We start from the raw sequence: 26,507 nt of genomic DNA, 5'->3' as shown, positions 1-26,507 counted from the left end.
TCGAAAAATTTAAAACATTCTTATCTCTTTCGTGAAACAAGTAAAAGATCGATAGGCCTACCATCGAGTTTACACCGTTGGTCTTTGTACGTGGGAAATAGGTCTCATGTGGGAACAGATGTGACTTCAGTGCAATACATAGAAGAAAGACAAGCATTTTGCTAATCCGCCCCACCAGCTGTGTCGTGGGTAGATGCACTTAGAATTGCAAGTCAGTCAGACATGTTGCGCGCACGTCTTCTCGGCGAATATTCCATTTTGCCGGTAGATTTGTGCGGGTCCTGATATTACACAGTCGACGGAAATCAATATCTCATACCCGGGACACAGCTGCAGGAGGGAGGGGGTGAAAAAAGGGGGAGGAGTTCCAAGAAGGCACTACCCAATAACGGTGTCTTAGACTGTGTCTGAGAACGGCAAAGCGATCATGCAGAAACGTCGAAAAATTAAAAACATTCTTATATCTTTCGTGAAACAAGTAAAAGATCGATAGGCCTACCATCGAGTTTACACCGTTGGTCTTTGTACGTTGGAAATAGGTCTCATGTGGGAACAGATGTGACTTCAGTGCAATACATAGAAGAAAGACAAGCATTTTGCTAATCCGCCCCACCAGCTGTGTCGTGGGTAGATGCACTTAGAATTGCAAGTCAGTCAGACATGTTGCGCGCACGTCTTCTCGGCGAATATTCCATTTTGCCGGTAGATTTGTCCGGGTCCTGATATTACACAGTCAACGGAAATCAATTTCTCATACCCGGGACACAGCTGCAGGAGGGAGGGGGTGAAAAAAGGGGGAGGAGTTCCAAGAAGGCACTACCCAATAACGGTGTCTTAGACTGTGTCTGAGAACGGCAAAGCGATCATGCAGAAACGTCGAAAAATTAAAAACATTCTTATCTCTTTCGTGAAACAAGTAAAAGATCGATAGGCCTACCATCGAGTTTACACCGTTGGTCTTTGTACGTGGGAAATAGGTCTCATGTGGGAACAGATGTGACTTCAGTGCAATACATAGAAGAAAGACAAGCATTTTGCTAATCCGCCCTACCAGCTGTGTCGTGGGTAGATGCACTTAGAATTGCAAGTCAGTCAGACATGTTGCGCGCACGTCTTCTCGGCGAATATTCCATTTTGCCGGTAGATTTGTCCGGGTCCTGATATTACACAGTCGACGGAAATCAATTTCTCATACCCGGGACACAGCTGCAGGAGGGAGGGGGTGAAAAAAGGGGGAGGAGTTCCAAGAAGGCACTACCTAATAACGGTGTCTTAGACTGTGTCTGAGAACGGCAAAGCGATCATGCAGAAACGTCGAAAAATTAAAAACATTCTTATCTCTTTCGTGAAACAAGTAAAAGATCGATAGGCCTACCATCGAGTTTACACCGTTGGTCTTTGTACGTGGGAAATAGGTCTCATGTGGGAACAGATGTGACTTCAGTGCAATACATAGAAGAAAGACAAGCATTTTGCTAATCCGCCCCACCAGCTGTGTCGTGGGTAGATGCACTTAGAATTCCAAGTCAGTCAGACATGTTGCGCGCACGTCTTCTCGGCGAATATTCCATTTTGCCGGTAGATTTGTCCGGGTCCTGATATTACACAGTCGACGGAAATCAATTTCTCATACCCGGGACACAGCTGCAGGAGGGAGGGGGTGAAAAAAGGGGGAGGAGTTCCAAGAAGGCACTACCCAATAACGGTGTCTTAGACTGTGTCTGAGAACGGCAAAGCGATCATGCAGAAACGTCGAAAAATTAAAAACATTCTTATCTCTTTCGTGAAACAAGTAAAAGATCGATAGGCCTACCATCGAGTTTACACCGTTGGTCTTTGTACGTGGGAAATAGGTCTCATGTGGGAACAGATGTGACTTCAGTGCAATACATAGAAGAAAGACAAGCATTTTGCTAATCCGCCCCACCAGCTGTGTCATGGGTAGATGCACTTAGAATTCCAAGTCAGTCAGACATGTTGCGCGCACGTCTTCTCGGCGAATATTCCATTTTGCCGGTAGATTTGTCCGGGTCCTGATATTACACAGTCGACCTAAATCAATTTCTCATACCCGGGACACAGCTGCAGGAGGGAGGGGGTGAAAAAAGGGGGACGAAGTCCATGAAGGCACTACCCAATAACGGTGTCTTAGACTGTGTCTGAGAACGGCAAAGCGATCATGAAGAAACGTCGAAAAATTAAAAACATTCTTATCTCTTTCGTGAAACAAGTAAAAGATCGATAGGCCTACCATCGAATTTACACCGTTGGTCTTTGTACGTGGGAAATAGGTCTCATGTGGGAACAGATGTGACTTTGGTGCAATACATAGAAGAAAGACAAGCATTTTGCTAATCCGCCCCACCAGCTGTGTCGTGGGTAGATGCACTTAGAATTCCAAGTCAGTCAGACATGTTGCGCGCACGTCTTCTCGGCGAATATTCCATTTTGCCGGTAGATTTGTCCGGGTCCTGATATTACACAGTCGATGGAAATCAATTTCTCATACCCGGGACACAGCTGCTGGAGGGAGGGGGTGAAAAAAGGGGGAGGAGGTCCATGAAGGCACTACCCAATAACGGTGTCTTAGACTGTGTCTGAGAACGGCAAAGCGATCATGCAGAAACGTCGAAAAATTAAAAACATTCTTATCTCTTTCGTGAAACAAGTAAAAGATCGATAGGCCTACCATCGAGTTTACACCGTTGGTCTTTGTACGTGGGAAATAGGTCTCATGTGGGAACAGATGTGACTTTGGTGCAATACATAGAAGAAAGACAAGCATTTTGCTAATCTGCCCCACCAGCTGTGTCATGGGTAGATGCACTTAGAATTCCAAGTCAGTCAGACATGTTGCGCGCACGTCTTCTCGGCGAATATTCCATTTTGCCGGTAGATTTGTCCGGGTCCTGATATTACACAGTCGACGGAAATCAATTTCTCATACCCGGGACACAGCTGCAGGAGGGAGGGGGTGAAAAAAGGGGGAGCAGTTCCAAGAAGGCACTACCCAATAATGGTGTCTTAGACTGTGTCTGAGAACGGCAAAGCGATCATGCAGAAACGTCGAAAAATTAAAAACATTCTTATCTCTTTCGTGAAACAAGTAAAAGATCGATAGGCCTACCATCGAGTTTACACCGTTGGTCTTTGTACGTGGGAAATAGGTCTCATGTGGGAACAGATGTGACTTCAGTGCAATACATAGAAGAAAGACAAGCATTTTGCTAATCCGCCCCACCAGCTGTGTCGTGGGTAGATGCACTTAGAATTGCAAGTCAGTCAGACATGTTGCGCGCACGTCTTCTCGGCGAATATTCCATTTTGCCGGTAGATTTGTCCGGGTCCTGATATTACACAGTCGACGGAAATCAATTTCTCATACCCGGGACACAGCTGCAGGAGGGAGGGGGTGAAAAAAGGGGGAGGAGGTCCATGAAGGCACTACCCAATAACGGTGTCTTAGACTGTGTCTGAGAACGGCAAAGCGATCATGCAGAAACGTCGAAAAATTAAAAACATTCTTATCTCTTTCGTGAAACAAGTAAAAGATCGATAGGCCTACCATCGAGTTTACACCGTTGGTCTTTGTACGTGGGAAATAGGTCTCATGTGGGAACAGATGTGACTTCAGTGCAATACATAGAAGAAAGACAAGCATTTTGCTAATCCGCCCCACCAGCTGTGTCATGGGTAGATGCACTTAGAATTCCAAGTCAGTCAGACATGTTGCGCGCACGTCTTCTCGGCGAATATTCCATTTTGCCGGTAGATTTGTCCGGGTCCTGATATAACACAGTCGACCTAAATCAATTTCTCATACCCGGGACACAGCTGCAGGAGGGAGGGGGTGAAAAAAGGGGGAGGAGTTCCAAGAAGGCACTACCCAATAATGGTGTCTTAGACTGTGTCTGAGAACGGCAATGCGATCATGCAGAAACGTCGAAAAATTAAAAACATTCTTATCTCTTTCGTGAAACAAGTAAAAGATCGATAGGCCTACCATCGAGTTTACACCGTTGGTCTTTGTACGTGGGAAATAGGTCTCATGTGGGAACAGATGTGACTTCAGTGCAATACATAGAAGAAAGACAAGCATTTTGCTAATCCGCCCCACCAGCTGTGTCGTGGGTAGATGCACTTAGAATTGCAAGTCAGTCAGACATGTTGCGCGCACGTCTTCTCGGCGAATATTCCATTTTGCCGGTAGATTTGTCCGGGTCCTGATATTACACAGTCGACGGAAATCAATTTCTCATACCCGGGACACAGCTGCAGGAGGGAGGGGGTGAAAAAAGGGGGAGGAGTTCCAAGAAGGCACTACCCAATAACGGTGTCTTAGACTGTGTCTGAGAACGGCAAAGCGATCATGCAGAAACGTCGAAAAATTAAAAACATTCTTATCTCTTTCGTGAAACAAGTAAAAGATCGATAGGCCTACCATCAAGTTTACACCGTTGGTCTTTGTACGTTGGAAATAGGTCTCATGTGGGAACAGATGTGACTTCAGTGCAATACATAGAAGAAAGACAAGCATTTTGCTAATCCGCCCCACCAGCTGTGTCGTGGGTAGATGCACTTAGAATTGCAAGTCAGTCAGACATGTTGCGCGCACGACTTCTCGGCGAATATTCCATTTTGCCGGTAGATTTGTCCGGGTCCTGATATTACACAGTCGACAGAAATCAATTTCTCATACCCGGGACACAGCTGCAGGAGGGAGGGGGTGAAAAAAGGGGGAGGAGTTCCAAGAAGGCACTACCCAATAACGGTGTCTTAGACTGTGTCTGAGAACGGCAAAGCGATCATGCAGAAACGTCGAAAAATTAAAAACATTCTTATCTCTTTCGTGAAACAAGTAAAAGATCGATAGGCCTACCATCGAGTTTACACCGTTGGTCTTTGTACGTGGGAAATAGGTCTCATGTGGGAACAGATGTGACTTCAGTGCAATACATAGAAGAAAGACAAGCATTTTGCTAATCCGCCCCACCAGCTGTGTCGTGGGTAGATGCACTTAGAATTCCAAGTCAGTCAGACATGTTGCGCGCACGTCTTCTCGGCGAATATTCCATTTTGCCGGTAGATTTGTCCGGGTCCTGATATTACACAGTCGACCTAAATCAATTTCTCATACCCGGGACACAGCTGCAGGAGGGAGGGGGTGAAAAAAGGGGGACGAAGTCCATGAAGGCACTACCCAATAACGGTGTCTTAGACTGTGTCTGAGAACGGCAAAGCGATCATGAAGAAACGTCGAAAAATTAAAAACATTCTTATCTCTTTCGTGAAACAAGTAAAAGATCGATAGGCCTACCATCGAATTTACACCGTTGGTCTTTGTACGTGGGAAATAGGTCTCATGTGGGAACAGATGTGACTTTGGTGCAATACATAGAAGAAAGACAAGCATTTTGCTAATCCGCCCCACCAGCTGTGTCGTGGGTAGATGCACTTAGAATTCCAAGTCAGTCAGACATGTTGCGCGCACGTCTTCTCGGCGAATATTCCATTTTGCCGGTAGATTTGTCCGGGTCCTGATATTACACAGTCGATGGAAATCAATTTCTCATACCCGGGACACAGCTGCTGGAGGGAGGGGGTGAAAAAAGGGGGAGGAGGTCCATGAAGGCACTACCCAATAACGGTGTCTTAGACTGTGTCTGAGAACGGCAAAGCGATCATGCAGAAACGTCGAAAAATTAAAAACATTCTTATCTCTTTCGTGAAACAAGTAAAAGATCGATAGGCCTACCATCGAGTTTACACCGTTGGTCTTTGTACGTGGGAAATAGGTCTCATGTGGGAACAGATGTGACTTTGGTGCAATACATAGAAGAAAGACAAGCATTTTGCTAATCTGCCCCACCAGCTGTGTCATGGGTAGATGCACTTAGAATTCCAAGTCAGTCAGACATGTTGCGCGCACGTCTTCTCGGCGAATATTCCATTTTGCCGGTAGATTTGTCCGGGTCCTGATATTACACAGTCGACGGAAATCAATTTCTCATACCCGGGACACAGCTGCAGGAGGGAGGGGGTGAAAAAAGGGGGAGCAGTTCCAAGAAGGCACTACCCAATAATGGTGTCTTAGACTGTGTCTGAGAACGGCAAAGCGATCATGCAGAAACGTCGAAAAATTAAAAACATTCTTATCTCTTTCGTGAAACAAGTAAAAGATCGATAGGCCTACCATCGAGTTTACACCGTTGGTCTTTGTACGTGGGAAATAGGTCTCATGTGGGAACAGATGTGACTTCAGTGCAATACATAGAAGAAAGACAAGCATTTTGCTAATCCGCCCCACCAGCTGTGTCGTGGGTAGATGCACTTAGAATTGCAAGTCAGTCAGACATGTTGCGCGCACGTCTTCTCGGCGAATATTCCATTTTGCCGGTAGATTTGTCCGGGTCCTGATATTACACAGTCGACGGAAATCAATTTCTCATACCCGGGACACAGCTGCAGGAGGGAGGGGGTGAAAAAAGGGGGAGGAGGTCCATGAAGGCACTACCCAATAACGGTGTCTTAGACTGTGTCTGAGAACGGCAAAGCGATCATGCAGAAACGTCGAAAAATTAAAAACATTCTTATCTCTTTCGTGAAACAAGTAAAAGATCGATAGGCCTACCATCGAGTTTACACCGTTGGTCTTTGTACGTGGGAAATAGGTCTCATGTGGGAACAGATGTGACCTCAGTGCAATACATAGAAGAAAGACAAGCATTTTGCTAATCCGCCCCACCAGCTGTGTCATGGGTAGATGCACTTAGAATTCCAAGTCAGTCAGACATGTTGCGCGCACGTCTTCTCGGCGAATATTCCATTTTGCCGGTAGATTTGTCCGGGTCCTGATATAACACAGTCGACCTAAATCAATTTCTCATACCCGGGACACAGCTGCAGGAGGGAGGGGGTGAAAAAAGGGGGAGGAGTTCCAAGAAGGCACTACCCAATAATGGTGTCTTAGACTGTGTCTGAGAACGGCAATGCGATCATGCAGAAACGTCGAAAAATTAAAAACATTCTTATCTCTTTCGTGAAACAAGTAAAAGATCGATAGGCCTACCATCGAGTTTACACCGTTGGTCTTTGTACGTGGGAAATAGGTCTCATGTGGGAACAGATGTGACTTCAGTGCAATACATAGAAGAAAGACAAGCATTTTGCTAATCCGCCCCACCAGCTGTGTCGTGGGTAGATGCACTTAGAATTGCAAGTCAGTCAGACATGTTGCGCGCACGTCTTCTCGGCGAATATTCCATTTTGCCGGTAGATTTGTCCGGGTCCTGATATTACACAGTCGACGGAAATCAATTTCTCATACCCGGGACACAGCTGCAGGAGGGAGGGGGTGAAAAAAGGGGGAGGAGTTCCAAGAAGGCACTACCCAATAACGGTGTCTTAGACTGTGTCTGAGAACGGCAAAGCGATCATGCAGAAACGTCGAAAAATTAAAAACATTCTTATCTCTTTCGTGAAACAAGTAAAAGATCGATAGGCCTACCATCGAGTTTACACCGTTGGTCTTTGTACGTGGGAAATAGGTCTCATGTGGGAACAGATGTGACTTCAGTGCAATACATAGAAGAAAGACAAGCATTTTGCTAATCCTTCCCACCAGCTGTGTCGTGGGTAGATGCACTTAGAATTGCAAGTCAGTCAGACATGTTGCGCGCACGTCTTCTCGGCGAATATTCCATTTTGCCGGTAGATTTGTCCGGGTCCTGATATTACACAGTCGATGGAAATCAATTTCTCATACCCGGGACACAGCTGCTGGAGGGAGGGGGTGAAAAAAGGGGGAGGAGGTCCATGAAGGCACTACCCAATAACGGTGTCTTAGACTGTGTCTGAGAACGGCAAAGCGATCATGCAGAAACGTCGAAAAATTAAAAACAATCTTATCTCTTTCGTGAAACAAGTAAAAGATCGATAGGCCTACCATCGAGTTTACACCGTTGGTCTTTGTACGTGGGAAATAGTTCTCATGTGGGAACAGATGTGACTTTGGTGCAATACATAGAAGAAAGACAAGCATTTTGCTAATCCGCCCCACCAGCTGTGTCATGGGTAGATGCACTTAGAATTGCAAGTCAGTCAGACATGTTGCGCGCACGTCTTCTCGGCGAATATTCCATTTTGCCGGTAGATTTGTCCGGGTCCTGATATTACACAGTCGACCTAAATCAATTTCTCATACCCGGGACACAGCTGCAGGAGGGAGGGGGTGAAATAAGGGGGAGGAGGTCCAAGAAGGCACTACCCAATAACGGTGTCTTAGACTGTGTCTGAGAACGGCAAAGCGATCATGCAGAAACGTCGAAAAATTAAAAACATTCTTATCTCTTTCGTGAAACAAGTAAAAGATCTATAGGCCTACCATCGAGTTTACACCGTTGGTCTTTGTACGTTGGAAATAGGTCTCATGTGGGAACAGATGTGACTTTGGTGCAATACATAGAAGAAAGACAAGCATTTTGCTAATCCGCCCCACCAGCAGTGTCATGGGTAGATGCACTTAGAATTCCAAGTCAGTCAGACATGTTGCGCGCACGTCTTCTCGGCGAATATTCCATTTTGCTGGTAGATTTGCCCGGGTCCTGATATTACACAGTCGACCTAAATCAATTTCTCATACCCGGGACACAGCTGCAGGAGGGAGGGGGTGAAAAAAGGGGGAGGAGGTCCATGAAGGCACTACCCAATAACGGTGTCTTAGACTGTGTCTGAGAACGGCAAAGCGATCATGCAGAAACGTCGAAAAATTGAAAACATTCTTATCTCTTTCGTGAAACAAGTAAAAGATCGACAGGCCTACCATCGAATTTACACCGTTGGTCTTTGTACGTGGGAAATAGGTCTCATGTGGGAAGAGATGTGACTTTGGTGCAATACATAGAAGAAAGACAAGCATTTTGCTAATCCGCCCCACCAGCTGTGTCGTGGGTAGATGCACTTAGAATTCCAAGTCAGTCAGACATGTTGCGCGCACGTCTTCTCGGCGAATATTCCATTTTGCCGGTAGATTTGTCCGGGTCCTGATATTACACAGTCGACGGAAATCAATTTCTCATACCCGGGACACAGCTGCAGGAGGGAGGGGCTGAAAAAAGGGGGAGGAGGTCCATGAAGGCACTACCCAATAACGGTGTCTTAGACTGTGTCTGAGAACGGCAAAGCGATCATGCAGAAACGTCGAAAAATTAAAAACATTCTTATCTCTTTCGTGAAACAAGTAAAAGATCGATAGGCCTATCATCGAGTTTACACCGTTGGTCTTTGTACGTGGGAAATAGGTCTCATGTGGGAACAGATGTGATTTCGGTGCAATACATAGAAGAAAGACAAGCATTTTGCTAATCCGCTACCACGCCCCTGCGCAACATCCACACATCAGTCGGTGTTCATCCCTGTCAGACGTGTGACACTGGGGACATACCGGCGGATCTGTCATGTTAATGGAATGCTGACGAAGTTGTTTCTGGCATTTACCATTAACAACCAGATACCAGGTCGCAACAGCGCTCGTGTCAAGGAGTACTTGGTGCCATGAGTGGACATTGCACACCACGCAATCACCCGTTGAGGGTGAAGAGACTTCACGAAAAGCGGATTCTCAGTCCCTCAAATGTGTCAATTTTGCTTACTGACGGACCCATCCAAATGAAAGTGCGCTTCGTCGCTAAACCACGCCTTGCGAATGTGCAACATGTCCCGCCGCCAACCGTGCTAACTAAACCTACATCCATACTCCGCAAGCAACCTCACGGTGTGTGGCGGAGGGTACCTTGAGTACCTCTATCGGTTCTCCTTTCTATTCCAGTCATGTATTGTTGGTTTGAAGAAAGATTGTCGGTATGTCTCGGATTTTATCCTCCTGGTCTCTTCGCAAGATATACGTAGTAGGGAGCAATATACTGCTTGACTCCACGGTGATGGTATGTTCTCGAAACTTCAACAAAAGTCCGTATCGAGCTACTGAGCGCCTCTCTTGCAGAGTATTCCATTGGAGTTTATCTGTCATCTCCGTAACGTTTTCGCGATTTCTAAATGTCCTGTAACGAAGCGCGCTGCTCTCCGTTGGATCTTTTCTACCTCTTTTATCACCTAATCTGGGACGGATCCCACACCGGTGAGCAGTATTCAAGCAGTGGGCGAACAAGTGTACTGTAACCTACTTGCTTTGATTTCGGACCGCGTTTCCTTAGGATTCCTCCAATGAATCTCAGTCTGGCATCTGCTTTAGCGACGATTTATTTCATATGGTCATCCAATTTTAAATCACTCCTGATGCGTACTCCCCCATAATTTATGGATTAACTGCTTGCAGTTACTCAACTGCTATATTGTAGCTAAATGACAAAGGATTTTTCATTCTGTGTATTCGCAGCACATTACACTTGTCTACATTGAGAATCAACTCCCATTCCCTGCACCATGCGTCAATTCGTTGCAGATCCTCCTGCATTTCAGTACAATTTTCCGTTGTTACAACCCCTCGATATACTACAGCATCATCCACAAAAAGCCTCAGTGAACTTCCGCTGTTATCCACAAGGTAATTTATACATACTGTGAATAGCAACGATCCTACGACACTTCTCTGCGGTACACCTGAAATCACTCTTACTTCGGAAGACTTCTCTCCATTGAGAATGACACGCAACGTTCTGTTATCTAGGAATTCCTCAATCCCATCAGACAATTGGTTTGATAGTCGATATACTCATAGCTGAAAATGAACAGATAGAGAAAGTGTATGAGGATATTGAAAGGGTAATGCAGTATGTAAAGGGGGACGAAAATCTAATAGTCATGGGCGACTCGAATGCATTTGTAGGGGAAGGAGTAAGAGAAAAGGTTACAGGAGAATATGGGCTTGGGCCAAGGAATGAAAGAGGAGAAAGACTAATTGAGTTCTGCAACAAGTTTCAGCTAGTAATAGCGAATACCCTGTTCCAGAATCACAAGAGGAGGAGGTATACTTGGAAAAGGCCGGGAGATACGGGAAGATTTCAATTAGATTACATCATAGTCAGACAGAGATTCCGAAATCAGATACTGGATTGTAAGGTGTACCCAGGAGCAGTTATAGACTCAGATCACAATATAGTAGTGATGAAAAGTTGGCTGAAGTTCAAGACATTAGTCAGGAAGAATCAATACGCTAAGAAGTGGGATACAGAAGTTCTAAGGAATGACGAGATACGTTTGAAGTTCTCTAACGCTATAGATACAGCAATAAGGAATAGCGCAGTAGGCAACACAGTTGAAGAGGAATGGACGTCTCTAAAAAGAGCCATCACATAAGTTGGGAAGGAAAACATAGGTACAAAGAAGGTAGCTGCGAAGAAACCATGGGTAACAGAAGAAATACTTCGGTTGATTGATGAAAGGAGGAAGTACAAACATGTTCCGGGAAAATCAGGAATACAGAAATACAAGTCGCTGAGGAATGAAATAAATAGGAAGTTCAGGGAAGCTAAGACGAAATGGATGGAGGAAAAATGTGAAGACATCGAAAAACATAAGATTGTCGGAAGGTCAGACTCAGCATACAGGAAAGCCAAAACAACCTTTGGTGACATTAAAAGCAACGGTGGTAACATTAAGAGTGCAACGGGAATTCCACTGTTAAATGCAGAGGAGAGAGCAGATAGGTGGAAAGAATTCATTGAAAGCCTCTATGAGGGTGAAGATTTGTCTCATGTGATAGAATAAGAAACAGGAGTCGATGTAGAAGAGATAGGGGATCCAGTATTACAATCGGAATTGAAAAGAGATTTGGAGGACATACGGTCAAATAAGGCAGAAGGGATAAATAACATTCCATCAGAATTTCTAAAATCATTAGGGGAAGTGGCAACAAAACGACTATTCACGTTGGTGTGTAGAATATATGAGTCTGGCGACATACCATCTGACTTTCGGAAAAGCATCATCCACACAATTCCGAAGACGGCAAGAGCTGACAAGTGCGAGAATTATCGCACAATCAGCTTAACAGCTCATGCATCGAAGCTGCTTACAACAACAATATACAGAAGAATGGAATAGAAAATTGAGAATGCGCTAGGTGACGATCAGTTCGGCTTTAGGAAATGCAAAGGGACGAGAGAGGCAATTCTAACGTTACGGCTAATAATGGAAGCAAGGCTGAAGAAAAATCAAGACACGTTCATAGGGTTTGTCGACCTGAAAAAGCGTTCGACAATATAAATTGGTGCAAGCTGCTCGACATTCTGGAAAAAGTAGGGGTAAGCTATAGGGAGAGACAGTCATATACAATATGTACAACGACCAAGAGGAAATAATAAGAGTGGACGATCAAGAACGAAGTGCTCGTATTAGGAAGGGTGTAAGATAAGGCTGTAGCCTTTCGCCCCTACTCTTCAATCTGTTCATCGAGGAAGCAATGATGGAAATAAAAGAAAGGTTCAGGAGTGGAATTAAAATACAAGGTGAAAGGATATCAATGATACGATTCGCTGATGACATTGCTATCCTGAGTGAATGTGAAGAAGAATTTAATGATCTGTTGAATGGAATGAACAGTCTAATGAGTACACAGTATGGTTTGAGAGTAAATCGGAGAAAGACGAAGGCAATGAGAAGTAGTAGAAATGAAAACAGCGAGAAACTTAACATCAGGATTGATGGTCACGAAGTCAATGAAGTTAAGGAATTCTGCTACCTAGGCAGTACAATAACCAATGACGGATGGAGCAAGGAGGACATCAAAAGCAGACTCGCTATGGCAAAAAAGGCATTTCTGGCCAAGAGGAATCTACTAATATCAAATATCGGCTTTAATTTGAGGAAAAAATTTCTGAGGGTGTACGTCTGGAGTACAGCATTGTATGGTAGCGAAACATGGACTGTGGGAAAACCGGAATAGGAGAGAATCGAAGTATTTGAGATGTGGTGCTATAGACGAATGTGGTAAATTAGGTGTACTGATAAGGTAAGGAATGAGGAGGTTCTACGCAGAATCGGAGGGGAAAGGAATATGTGGAAAACACTGATAAGGAGAAGGGACAGGATGATAGGACATCTGCTAAGACATGAGGGAATGACTTGCATGGTACTAGAAGGAGCTGTAGAGGGCAAAAACTGTAGAGGAAGTCAGAGATTGGAATATGTCAAGCAAATAATTGAGGACGTAGGTTGCAAGTGGTACTCTGAGATGAAGAGGTTAGCACAGGAAAGGAATTCGTGGCGGGCCGCATCAAACCAGTCAGTAACTAAAGAAAAAAAAATTCTTACTTTGTTCTTAAAAAGACTGTGGGGAACTGCATCAAACGCCTTGCGGAGATCAAGAAACACGGCATCTACCTGGGAACGTCCTAACACAAACGTTCAGAAGTTATGAAGGTTTTATTTCATATAATTCAATAATTGTCACCCTGTATCATCGTCAAATATTAATGTATCGGTTATACACAGTGAACGAAACCTCAATCGACAAAACTGCGGAAGTTGTTGAGCAGTGTCTACTGAGTGTTTTGGTACGTAATGTCTTTGTGTCGCTCCTCCACTACATTCAGTCATGCACAAGGTGCTAACTGGTCAAATCTTCATTAGTAAAGATATCGAAATCGGTTGTTAGCAGACGTCTGACTCCAGCGCAAAGACAAACTAAAGACGGCACCTAGCAGTACTGGATGCAGTCAACAAATAGTTCGTCATCGTAGACCCCACTACAACGTGTTGTGGCAGAAAAGTTCCCAATGATCCATCAATTGCATACGAACGACATGCTCAGAAAAAGGTAAGGAATATGTTGGCGCCAGATTCTGTCATTTCGAAATTCTTCCGTTCCAGCAACGGTACAGCAGGCGTGTAGAAAGTTTGTAATACTTTTATACGTTGATGAAATTCTATGTTAGTGCATGTGAAGTGTTAAAGTAATAATAAATATATAATGGATCCATTATTTGCTAAGAATAAGGAAACCACATAAATATCATCCATGAACCTTACTTCACAGTTATAGATCAATAGTATTTTCTATCCCACTAAAGAGATGAGGGCCACGGAATTAAAGCAGAAGTTCACATCGAAAGCGGAATACGAAGATTCGATTGTACAGGTTTATGCCTTACATATGTTTAAACGAAGAAAGTAAAGAGTCTACAATGAGACTCCCAAATCCGGACTGAGGTTTGAAGTATGGCATGCATTCAAACGAAAAAGAGAGAAAGAGAATTATTACTCACAGTAGAAATAATATTTCAAGTACAGTAGCTGAGTACAGATGGGACAGAAAAGAACTGCTCCCGTAAAGTAACGCTCAGTGACGTAGCTTGCCGGACAGGGGAGGTCAGCTTAACAAGGGTCGAATCCGTGCATCGGATTAACAATCGCGGCTGAGTGTGGGTTATGGACTGTTTTCCACTCTCGTTTAGGGGACTGCTGGGCTGATTCCACCTAAGAAAATACGACACACAGATGAAATACGATCACACACATAGCATAAAAATTACACAGTTCACAGACTGGTTGTGCACACAATATCCCTCCGTTACATAACTGACAACCTAGGTGACAGGGACCACATCCAGCAGTAAAGTTAAATAAAATGAAATTTCCGAAACTGAGTAAAGCGATGAGACAGAAAAGAATTGTAAAGCTAAAGAAGAGATAGGTTTAAGGTCTCATCGGCCAAGAAGTCATTTGAGAGGAGACGGATGATGGTTCAAATGGCTCTGAGCACTATGGGACTTAACTTCTGTGGTCATCACCTCTGAAACCTTACTAACCTAAGGACATCACACACATGCATGCCCGAGGCAGGATTCGAACCTGCGACCGTAGCAGTCTCGCGGTTCCAGACTGTAGCGCCTAGAACCGCTCGGCCATCAGGGCCGGCGCACACGGATGACCACGTTGGATGAGGAAATCGGTCGCGTCCATTTCAGAGAAACCATTCCGAAATTCGCACTGAGCAATTTCAGAAAACGCCAGAAGACCTAAATACCTGTGTCTAGATGGGAATTTAACTGCTCGAGAATCTGGATCAAGTGCCATGGCAACTTTCGCATCTCACTTGCCAGACAAGAAACAAGGATAGAATTATAAGAGTGTGCATACAACACTATAGTACAAGACGGATACATAACCTAGGTTGAATGTAACTATATTCCCTAAAAGTTTATTCCTGCCAATCAGGGAAAGATCAAAGAAAGACCAACACTCTCAATACAAATTAAAATCTGCGACGGTCCTCCCAGCGTAATTTGTGACAAAAGAAGAGGAAAGAAGTTTAAAGTTGGATCGCCGCGCTGAGTGGCCGTGCGGTTTTAGGCGCCATGTCACGGACTGCGCAGCACCTCCCGCCGGAGGGTCGAGTCCTCCCTCGAGCATGAGTGCATGTGTTGTTCTTAGCATACGTTTAAGTAGTGTGCAAGTCTAGGGACGGATGACCTAAGCAGTTTGGTCCCTTAGGAATTCACACACACACAAAGTTGGATCTTTCTGCCACCCACTCCTTCGGTCCCTTCATCAAAAGTAACTTGTAAATAAATACCAATCACGAATTTACATATTCGATATAAGGGACACCATTAATATCTATAATTCAGTGGGCACGACAGCTATTTGATAAAAAAAAAAAACTTCCAGCGCGAATGCACAACAAAGGTCAGCTCTATTGCGAAAGAAATTTGCGAGTAGCGCGTTAATGGGCGAAGATCGTTGCGGTGTTGCACGAGGCACTTCAGGAGGCGTTTAGCTACTTTGTAAGCGTGAGTCGTCTCATCAAAATTCGCTACCATATACTAACTCTTTCTCCTCCGTCTTGTCAACAACCATGCAAGAGCGGCTGCCCTCTATGAAAGTGCGATGGCTAGATCGTGAACCCGCCACCGAACCGGATTAACGGGATTCTGATTGATGAACTGGTCTCTCCCTCCCTAGTGCCGCCCGTTGCGGTAGCACATATTTCTGCCTCCCTCTCACGCGTCAAGACAATTTCCATCGGATACAGTTGCTTCTATATCGACTTGACCTGTGCGAGGAACCTTACGGCACCTGACGTTTATCGCCTGGTGCTGCATCAATGTGTCGAGACTTCAGCGGATCATGCAGAATTTCGCTATTCGTCTGCACCATATCATCGCCAATGGTGGCAAGCACGTCGAACGTGTCACAATCTAAATACGAATATCTGTTGTGATGTTTACATGTTGAATAATGTGTGTGTACGCCGAAGTTTGTAAGCAGTTTACGTTTTTTCATGTAGTTCAATAACACTCAGCTTGTATTTTGTCACTTTCGTATACAAGCTAAGAATCTGCAGCCCTATTTGAGAAATAAGGAAAAGATTTAGTGCAAAAGAATACAGCGGGTGTTCCTCTAGGACCAAGAGTCCACGCGGCGGGTACGCTACCACATGTGAGAACTAGTAGCGGCTCCTCAGCATCCAGTATCTTCGTAGTGGCATGGTACACGAGGCAATCTATTTCGAGATGTGTTACCGTTCTAGTGTGTATGAGTTGAAACGCAAACTTTTTTGTATATCTGCAGATCGCGTCAATTAAGTAAGGGCGCGACGTCTTGGTCTAAGCTGATAATTTACGTCAGGTGTAATTTATGGTGGAAGGTGTTTCATTCCTTCTGTATGTGCTCAACACATTGGGAGACACTTCAAGAAACGCATCGTGCACCACGAATCGACCTCCTCATATTGCTTTGATGTTTCACGTCTTACATCAGAAACATGTTATTCCCTTTCTTAAACTTAGTGGAATTATCATGGGGGCATAATTACATAAATTCTGTCTGCTGACAATGTGTAAGACTACTGGCTTTTTTTGTTACATTTTTGTAACGACGTGAAATGTCAGTGCTCAACTACACCGGTCATAACAGCCTCAGAAGGGCACGAACCAGTCATCAGAGAGAGAGAGTGAGAGAGAGAGAGAGAGAGAGAGAGCGCAGTTGGAGGGTTACAGGTGAGAGGCCTGACTCAGTTCATTCTATTGCAACCATCATCCCAGTGACATGCAACCGTTCAAAATAAACTCTGGGATTTGAGCGAAGATGCTGCCAAATCACCTTCGCCTGTAAGCAGCTGGCTAGAAAAGTCCACCGAGTGGCTCCTGCTGGTTTCCGCGTCTCACCACTGAAGCACGTCGCTGGACCACAGAATTGGGTGTCGACCTTGCAGCTGACCGTCGGCAAGGCCACTCCTGTACCGTGTGTGACAAAAACCTACACCTGCCGGTTCCCTTGTCTCCTTTTTGTGTAAAAATGTACAAGTGCGTGATAGGTCAGCCGATTGTGAAACACCATCTCGAGTGCCCACTAACAGTTTCACTATGCATCGACATCAGTTATTTAATTGCTTGTCTAAGACAGTAAACAGATACGAGGCATATTTGCACCAACAGTCTGCTGAACTTTCTTCTGGCAAGAAATGACTTCTTACTAGTAGTCAAGATTACCCATTCAGTATATCTACAGGGGATGGTCAGTGTTCAGGAATATGACAAGAACGATAACTTGAACCAAAAAAGTCACGGGCACCAAAAGACATCCATTTAAGAGCTATGAGGACTTCATCTTCAGTACTATGAAATAAATCTCTTATATTACAAGACATTTGCTTTCAATACTTTGAGAGGTAGTAGTAGGGTCCAAGACAAGGAATATGGGCTCTAAAATGCGTATCTTGTTCTTCTTTGCTACATTTAAAGACGTCTCTTCTACTGAACAAGTTCTCGTAGCTCCTAAAGTATCTACTTTGGAACCCATGTTTAGTATACGATTTTTTTTGTTCTTTTCACCCATTCCTAGTCCTCCCAAAATATGGAAAGTAGAGAGCGTCCAGTGGAAGAGATTTGTTCCACAATATCGAAGATGACGCGCTCAAAGCTCTTAAGGATATGCATTTTAGAGACCATAACAACTAGACGTTTTGCTTCGAATATTGACCAGCCCTCCGGGGATACCCTCTAAATGTATATATCACTTTCAAGTGCAACGAAAAAAGTACTTCCTTACTGTATTAAGTATTATGGTATCAGGTACGAGAATAATGACTGCTTAAATGCTTCTGAGCACAACGTAATTAGCCTCATCTCCTCGAGCTCCCTACTGAACCCATACGCAGGAGTTTTTAGCAGATTGTCCGTTATTTTCCTGTATCCTAACTATGAACTGAACGCTGCTGTCTGATTTGCCTACGACTGAGCGTATACGAGCATTCCACTACATGCTATTCTTCAGGATTTAATGGCGAAATTGAAGTTTTAGAAGATTTTAAGTTCCCACTGAGTTTTCATACTCTCCTTCATTATATTCTGACAACTTTACGAAATCTTTTCATCAAGTGTGCAATGTAGATTTCGTTTCTTGCAGTTTATACTTGAACGAAGTTGGTACAGACAGTATAATTACTAAGAAAAAACAATAATTTTTTGAATAATAAACTTTTATTAGAGGTTACCTTGGTAACTAAGTGTATAACTTTGCTTCTAATTGTCATTTCTTTCAACTTCTTTGTATAAACCGAGGAGAGAAGGAAAATATTAATCTCCTTATAGCATGTCAGGAAAATACCATCAGAGCCTTTTTCCAGCCTTAACTCATCAGAATTCGAGTTAGACCTGTAAGCATATCAACTGACAATACTGTTAAAAAAGAAAATCTATACGAAATGGTCATCTGCAGAGAGCCAGCTTTAAAATAGGGTATTGATCTCCAGCTAATGTCTGTATTCCAGATGCCATAAAGAAGATTAACACCAGAAAACGAGATGAAGTGCGGAAGCTTAAAATGGCGATGGGCCCTGACATATTCTATAAAACACGAAAAAAAACACAGCTCTGGGCGTTAACGAGAATGTAGAAACAGCTAACACCGATATGTTCAGCCAGAACAAAACGACCGCCACTCATCTGTATCATCTATACGGGCTCCACGAAGGATGAACGTGGTCACTAACGAGTATCGGCTCCTGGTCTCACGCCCTTTTATATGCGGGAGGAGCATGATAAAAAAATCTTGCATCACCAGCCAGAGTCAGGTTCGGTCTCCAGCTGTCTGTTGAACAGGATAATGAGAATCATTACATCAAAGTTGATAGTTGCGAGCACGTGTCTCTTGCAAGGAAGAGAAAATTTAGAGCTATGTTCTTTTTATGTTATAGGAATAAAATTGGAAATGTGTCGTAAGATCTTATGAGACCAAACTGCTGAGGTCATCGGTCCCTAAGGTTACGCACTACTTAATCTAACTTAAACTAACATACACTGAGGACAACACACACACCCATGCCCGAGGGAGAACTTCAACCTCCGACGGAGGGAGCCGCTCGTACCGTGACAAATCGCCTCAGACCTCGGGTTACCCTGCGTGACTTTTATAAGTCTCTCCAAGATTTGACAGAACACTGAACAATGGATGCGATCTACTGCCAACATATTACAATCCGGGCCTACTATTGCAGTGTCCTGCTCCGTTTCCACAAATACAGTTGCTTTCAGACCTTTACCAATCTGATCAAAAGTATCCAGACACTAACATGTAACACGGAATCCACTACTGGAGGTCATGAGAGGTAGGCCTGCAACTATAAATCTAAGCGGGGAGTTCTGTTGCGTCAAATGAGAACCACAAAAGCATAATGGGTCGATCAGGAGAGCACAGTGATTTCAAACGTGGAATTGTCACAGGACGTCACTTAAGTAACAATCCATCAGGTACATTTCGTCCCTTTTAAGTCTGCCGAAGTCAACAGCTGATTATATGGAAACGCGAAGCAGGAACTACAGCCAAATCAAAACCAGGTAGCCGTCACGTACTGACACACGGATACCGTCGGGATTTGATGAGCGTGGTTGTAAAAAATTTAATGAAGACAACGTAAGCGATCACTAGTGTATTACGAAGTGCTACAAGTAGTCAAGCTAGCGGAACGACTGTACATAGCGAGTTAAAACCGATAAGATACAATGGTCGAACAGTTTCTCAAAAGCCACACTTTTCTGTGTTCAGTTCTACGTGACGCTTCAAGTGCAGTAAAGATGGACGCCATTCGTCAAGGCATGACAGAAAACACATCATGCGTGTAGTGCGAACAGTGAAGTACGGAAGAGGTGGTGTTACGGTAGGCGGCTGCTTTTAAGAGTTACATTGTGGAACACTGACTGCACTTAAGAAAACGCTAAATGCGGAGGAGGAGAAAATGAGCATATCCTTCAGCAGTCTGTACTGCGTAGAGTGGAGGAACACTTCGGAGGTGACGATTGTAACGGAATGTCGGTGCTGCCCGTCATTCAGTAGCGTTTGTGAGGCAATGGTTTGCGACAGCAGCATTCCTTAAAAGGACAGGTCTACCAAAAGTCCCGACCTGAACTCAACGGATTGTCTCTGGGATGAGTTAGAACGTCGACGTCTTTCCAGACCCCAGCATCCAGTATGACCACATTGAGGAGGAATGGGTTGCCGATTGCTATTCTTCCACATATATTTAGAGGCCTCAGTGAAAGTGTCCCCAGAAGGATTCAGCGAACATTAAGGCTGAGCTAGTCACATCCAATATTTATACGCACTTGTAGGTGTGAGGATATCTTTGATCAAATTCAAATGGCTCTAAGCGCTATGGGACTTAACATCTCAGATCATCAGTCTCCTAGACTTAGAACTAATTGAACCTAACTAAGCTAAGGACATCACATACATCCATGCCCGAGGCAGGATTCGAACCTGCGACGGTAGCAGCAGCGCGGTTCCGGACTGAAGCGCCTAGACAGTGTATAACTAGACTGAAGTAAACTATTGAAAAACATTCAGACTGCAATCAGGAAACACATTTACTCTGCGTTGATTTAATTAAACCTTGTGCCCTTGTTGAAACAGGCGAGCTGCTCAGACACTTGCGAAGAGGATTGTACCGACTAGTGGAAGAAATGTTGCCTTTCCTTCAAGAATAACTTACCTTCCACATCTTTCAAACAATATAAAGATACAATCACTGAATACGTTATTAATTTCCTTAGTCCGCACCACGATCTTCTGGCACTTTCCGTTTACTCACCAAATCTGCTACAAATTCTTGAGACCAAGAGAAGACAAATTACATTTGCGTCAGCCTTTTTTTACATTTATTTTAAGGCAACTAAAAAGGAGACTGAGCGTGTAGTCAATAGAAAAGAATATCTGACGAGATAATTGAAAATGCTGCATAAAACCACGAAACCAAGCTGAAAGAGCTATGTCACAGCCAAAGAAGACGCAATACACTCCACTAAGCATTTAATGCAAGTCATCAAAATAATGTATTGAGAGCAACATATATTTACTACAGGAAATGAAATTAAAATAGGGACAACGGAAATCTAGGTTAAAGACAAGACAGCAGTTTATCAACTCTGTTTTTAATATCTATATAAAGTAAATGGTTTTGGAATGAATAAATAAACTACCATACGTCTTTTATTTTAAAAATCAGACTACATCCGGACTATCTTATTTGCACATTAACAGGTGGGAATAATCAAAAAGCAACTGAATATCAATTACAAAGTATACGTGCTTCATACAGCATCATTCTAAATAGGATTATCTCATTCTATGTGAAGTCCTAAATGATTCCAAATTTGTAATGAAAGGCAAAAAAGTATAACATGGAACGAACATAAATGACTGGGATGCCATATACACTGAAAAGTCAAAGAAACTGGTACACCTGCCGAATATCGTGTAGGGCCCCTGCGAGCTCACACAGGCACCGCAGCACGACGTGGCATGGACTCCACTAAAGTCTGAAATGCATGATGCATGAGGTTGTCAATCTGAAATGAGACTTGTCCTACCAGGCAACGTGTTTCCGGTCATCAACAATCCGATGTAGGTGTTTGCGTGCCCCGGCGAGGCGTAAAGGTTTGTGTCGTGCAGTCATAAAGGGTACAGCAGTGGACCTTTGCTCCGACAGCTTATATCGATGATGTTTGGTTGAATGGTTCACACGCTGACACTTGTTGATGGCCCAGCACTGGAATCTGCAGAAAATTTACGCAAGGGTTGCTCTTCTGTCATGTTGAACAATTCTCTTCAGTCGTCATTGTTCCCGTTCTTGCAGGATCTTTTTCCGGCGGCAACGATGTCGGAGGTTTTGATGTTTTACCGGATTCCTGATGTTCACGTTACACTCGTGAAATGGGCGTACCGGAGAGTCTCCACTTCATCGCTACCTCGAAGATTTTGTGTGACATAGCACCCGCACCGACTGAAACACCACGTTCAAACTGACCTTAATAACCTGCCACTGTAGCAGCAGTAACCGATCTAATATCTATGCCAGAGATCTCATGTCTTACATACGCGTTTCCGACCGCAGTGCGGTATTCTGCCTGTTTACATATCTCTGTACTTGTATGTGCATGCTTGTACCAGCTTTAGTGTCTAACGCTAAAAGGAAATTAATTTCCATAAGATTCGGGAACTTCTTACAAACGAAATAAAGTAAAGAGATTTTTAAAGGCCATGCCTCTCCTAGTTGTACAGCTCGGAAGCGAAACCCGGTCGTAAATAATAGCACACCTTAAGGATTTAGAAAGCGGAAAGGAGGATTGTAAGACAGCTACTAGGATAGATGTTACAAGACTGAAAGCGAAATACAGATATAAGGTCAGGGTTAGGATTAATGATTCTAGATTTGAAAAAAAAAAGAAATAGAATAATGATGATGGAAATTGAATGGGTGTATCACTAGGATGGAAATGGTAGACTTCCAAAATTACAGTATATGTGCCACTAACAGGTCGAATTTTATATATATATATATATATATATATATATATATATATATATATACTCCTGGAAATTGAAATAAGAACACCGTGAATTCATTGTCCCAGGAAGGGGAAACTTTATTGACACATTCCTGGGGTCAGATACATCACACTGACAGAACCACAGGCAAATAGACACAGGCAACAGAGCATGCACAATGTCGGCACTAGTACAGTGTATATCCGCCTTTCGCAGCAATGCAGGCTGCTATTCTCCCATGGAGACGATCGTAGAGATGCTGGATGTAGTCCTGTGGAACGGCTTGCCATGCCATTTCCACCTGGCGCCTCAGTTGGACCAGCGTTCGTGCTGGACGTGCAGACCGCGTGAGACGACGCTTCATCCAGTCCCAAACATGCTCAATGGGGGACAGATCCGGAGATCTTGCTGGCCAGGGTAGTTGACTTACACCTTCTAGAGCACGTTTGGTGGCACGGGATACATTCGGACGTCCATTGTCCTGTTGGAACAGCAAGTTCCCTTGCCGGTCTAGGAATGGTAGAACGATGGGTTCGATGACAGTTTGGATGTACCGTGCACTATTCAGTGTCCCCTCGACGATCACCAGAGGTGTACGGCCAGTGTAGAAGATCGCTCCCCACACCATGATGCCGGGTGTTGGCCCTGTGTGCCTCGGTCGTATGCAGTCCTGATTGTGGCGCTCACCTGCACGGCGCCAAACACGCATACGACCATCATTGGCACCAAGGCAGAAGCGACTCTCATTCATCGCTGAAGATGACACGTCTCCATTCGTCCCTCCATTCACGCCTGTCGCGACACCACTGGAGGCGGGCTGCACGATGTTGTGGCGTGAGCGGAAGACGGCCTAACGATGTGTGGGACCGTAGCCCAGCTTCATGGAGACGGTTGCGAATGGTCCTCGCCGATACCCCAGGAGCAACAGTGTCCCTAATTTGCTGGGAAGTGGCAAGTGCGGTCCCCTACGGCACTACGTAGGATCCTACGGTCTTGGCGTGCATCCGTGCGTCACTGCGGTCCGGTCCCAGGTCGACGGGTACGTGCACCTTCAGCCGACAACTGGCGACAATATCGATGTACTGTGGAGACCTCACGCCCCACGTGTTGAGCAATTCGGCGGTACGTCCACCCGGCCTCCCGCATGCCCACTATACGCCCTCGCTCAAAGTCCGTCAACTGCACATACGGTTCACTTCCACGCTGTCGCGGCATGCTACCAGTGTTAAAGACTGCGATGGAGCTCCGTATGCCACGGCAAACTGGCTGACACTGACGGCGGCCGTGCACAAATGCTGCGCAGCTAGCGCCATTCGACGGCCAACACCGCGGTTCCTGTTGTGTTCGCTGTGCCGTGCGTGTGATCATTGCTTGTACAGCCCTCTCGCAGTGTCCGGAGCAAGTATGGTGGGTCTGACACACCGGTGTCAATGTGTTCTTTTTTTCCATTTCCATATATACTTTCAGAAACGACTTCCTGACACATAAATCAATACTGGATGTTAGCAAAGTTCTCTTCTACAGAAACGCTTTCCTTGCCATTGCCAGTCTACATTTTATATCCTCTCTACTTCGACCATCATCAGTTATTTTGCTTCCCAAAAAGTAAAACTCCTGTAATACTTTAAGTGTCTCATTTCCTAATCTAATTCCCTCAGCATCATCCGACTTAATTCGACTACATTCCACTATCCTCGTTTTGATTTTGTTGATGTTTATCTTATACCCTCCTTGCAATGCACTGTCCATTCCGCTCAACTGCTCTTCCAATACCTTTGCTGTCTCTGACAGAATTACAATGGCATCGGCGATCCTCAAAGTTTTAATTTCTTCTCCATGGATTTTAATTCCTACCCCGAATTTTTCTTTTGTTTCCTTTACTGCTTGCTCAATATACACGTTGAATAGCATCGGGGAGAGGCTACAACCCTGTCTCACTCCCTTTCCAACCACTGCTTCCCTTTCGTGGTCCGCAGCTCGCAGTCGTGCGATAGCGTTCTCACTTCCCATGCCCGGGTTCCCGGGTTCGATTCCCGGCTGGGTCAGGGATTTTCTCTGCCTCGTAATGACTCTGTGTAGTGTGATGTCCTTAGGTTTAAGTAGTTCTAAGTTCTAGGGGACTGATGACCATAGCTGTTAAGTCCCATAGTGCTCAGAGTCACTAGAACCAGCCCTTTCATGTCCCTCGACTCTCATAACAGCCATCTGGTTTCTGTAGGAATTGTAAATAGCCTTTCGCTCCCTGTATTTTACCCCTACCACCTTCTGAATTTGAAAGAGAGTATTCCAGTCAACATTGTCAAAAGCTTTCTCTAAGTCTACAAATGCTAGAAACGTAGGTTTGCCTTTCCTTAATCTGTTTTCTAAGATAAGTCGTAGGGTCAGTATTGCCTCACATGTTCCAACGTTTCTACGGAATCGAAACTGATCTTCCCCGAAGTTGGCTTCTACCAGTTTTTCCATTCGTCTGTAAAGAATTCGCGTTAGAATTTTGCAGCTGTGACTTATTAATCTGATAGTTCGGTAATTTTCACATCTGTCAACACCTGGTTTCTTTGGGATTGGAATTATTATATTCTTCTTGAAGTCTTGCTCGCCAGATGGTAGAGTTTTGTCGGAACTGGCTCTCTCAAGGCTCTCAGTAGTTCTAATGGAATGTTGTCTACTCCAGGGGCCTTGTTTCGACTTAAGTCGACTTACGTTGCGTAAAGTATACTGAGATAACGAAATTCATGGGATACCTCGTACTATCATTCCGGACCTCCTTTCGCCCGGCGTAGTGCACTAACTCGACGTGGCACGGTCTCTACAAGTCGTTGAAACTCCCCTGCAAATATAATGGATCATGCTGCCTCTATAGGCGTCCATAACAGCCAAATTGTTGCCGATGAATGATTTTCTGCACGAACAGACCTCTCGATTATGGCCCACACATGTTCGATAGAATTGATTTTGGGCGATCTGAGTGGCCAAATTCGGGCGACATGAGTGGCCAAATCATTCGCTTGAATTGTCCTGAATATTCCCCAAATCAGCTGCGAACAACTGTATGCCAGTGATATGTCGCATTGTCGTCCATAAATATTGCATCCTTGCTTGGGAACGTGAAGTCGATGAACGGCTTCCAATAGTCTCCAAGCACCAGAACATTACCATTTCTAGTCAATGATGGTTCTGTTGAACCAGAGGACCCAGTCCGTTCCACGTCAACTCAGCCCATACCATCATGGAGCAGGCATTAGCTTGCACAGTGCCTTGATGACAACTTGGGTCCATGGCAGCGTCGGGTTTGTGCCACACTCGAAACTTGACATCAGCTCGCACCAATTCAAATCGGGACTCAACCAGGCCACGGTTCTCTAGTCTTCTAGAGTCCAACCGATATGTTTATGAGCGTAGGGAAGGCACTGAACGCGATGTCCTTTACTAATATAACCAATTAATGCTAAATTTCGTCTCACTCTCCTTGCGCATAGGTTCGTCGTACGTCTCACATTGACTTCCGTGGTTATTTCACGAAGTGTTTCTTGTCTGTTAGCACTGACACCTCTGCGCAAACGCCGCTGCTCTCGGTCACTAAATGAAGCCATGGGCCAGTGCGTTGTCTGTGCTGACATGCCTGAAAATTGGTATTCTTGTGACACTCTTGACATTGTGGATCACGGAATATTCCATTCCCTAACGACTTCCAAAATTGAATGTTCGGTGCGTCTAGCTCCATCTAC

The 26,507-nt window shown here is 44.5% G+C and overlaps 1 protein-coding gene across 1 annotated transcript in view; it reads right to left on the bottom strand.

Moving 5' to 3' along the window:
• Positions 1–26,507, bottom strand: part of LOC126282292 (zinc finger protein 628-like) — a 522,299-nt gene that overhangs the window by 225,016 nt on the left and 270,776 nt on the right. The gene's annotated exons all lie outside the window — the stretch shown is intronic.

The sequence above is a fragment of the Schistocerca gregaria genome, chromosome 7 (assembly GCF_023897955.1).
Source record: "Schistocerca gregaria isolate iqSchGreg1 chromosome 7, iqSchGreg1.2, whole genome shotgun sequence".
In the NCBI taxonomy this organism is placed as follows: domain Eukaryota; kingdom Metazoa; phylum Arthropoda; class Insecta; order Orthoptera; family Acrididae; genus Schistocerca; species Schistocerca gregaria.
This window is presented reverse-complemented; position numbering and strand designations above follow the sequence as displayed.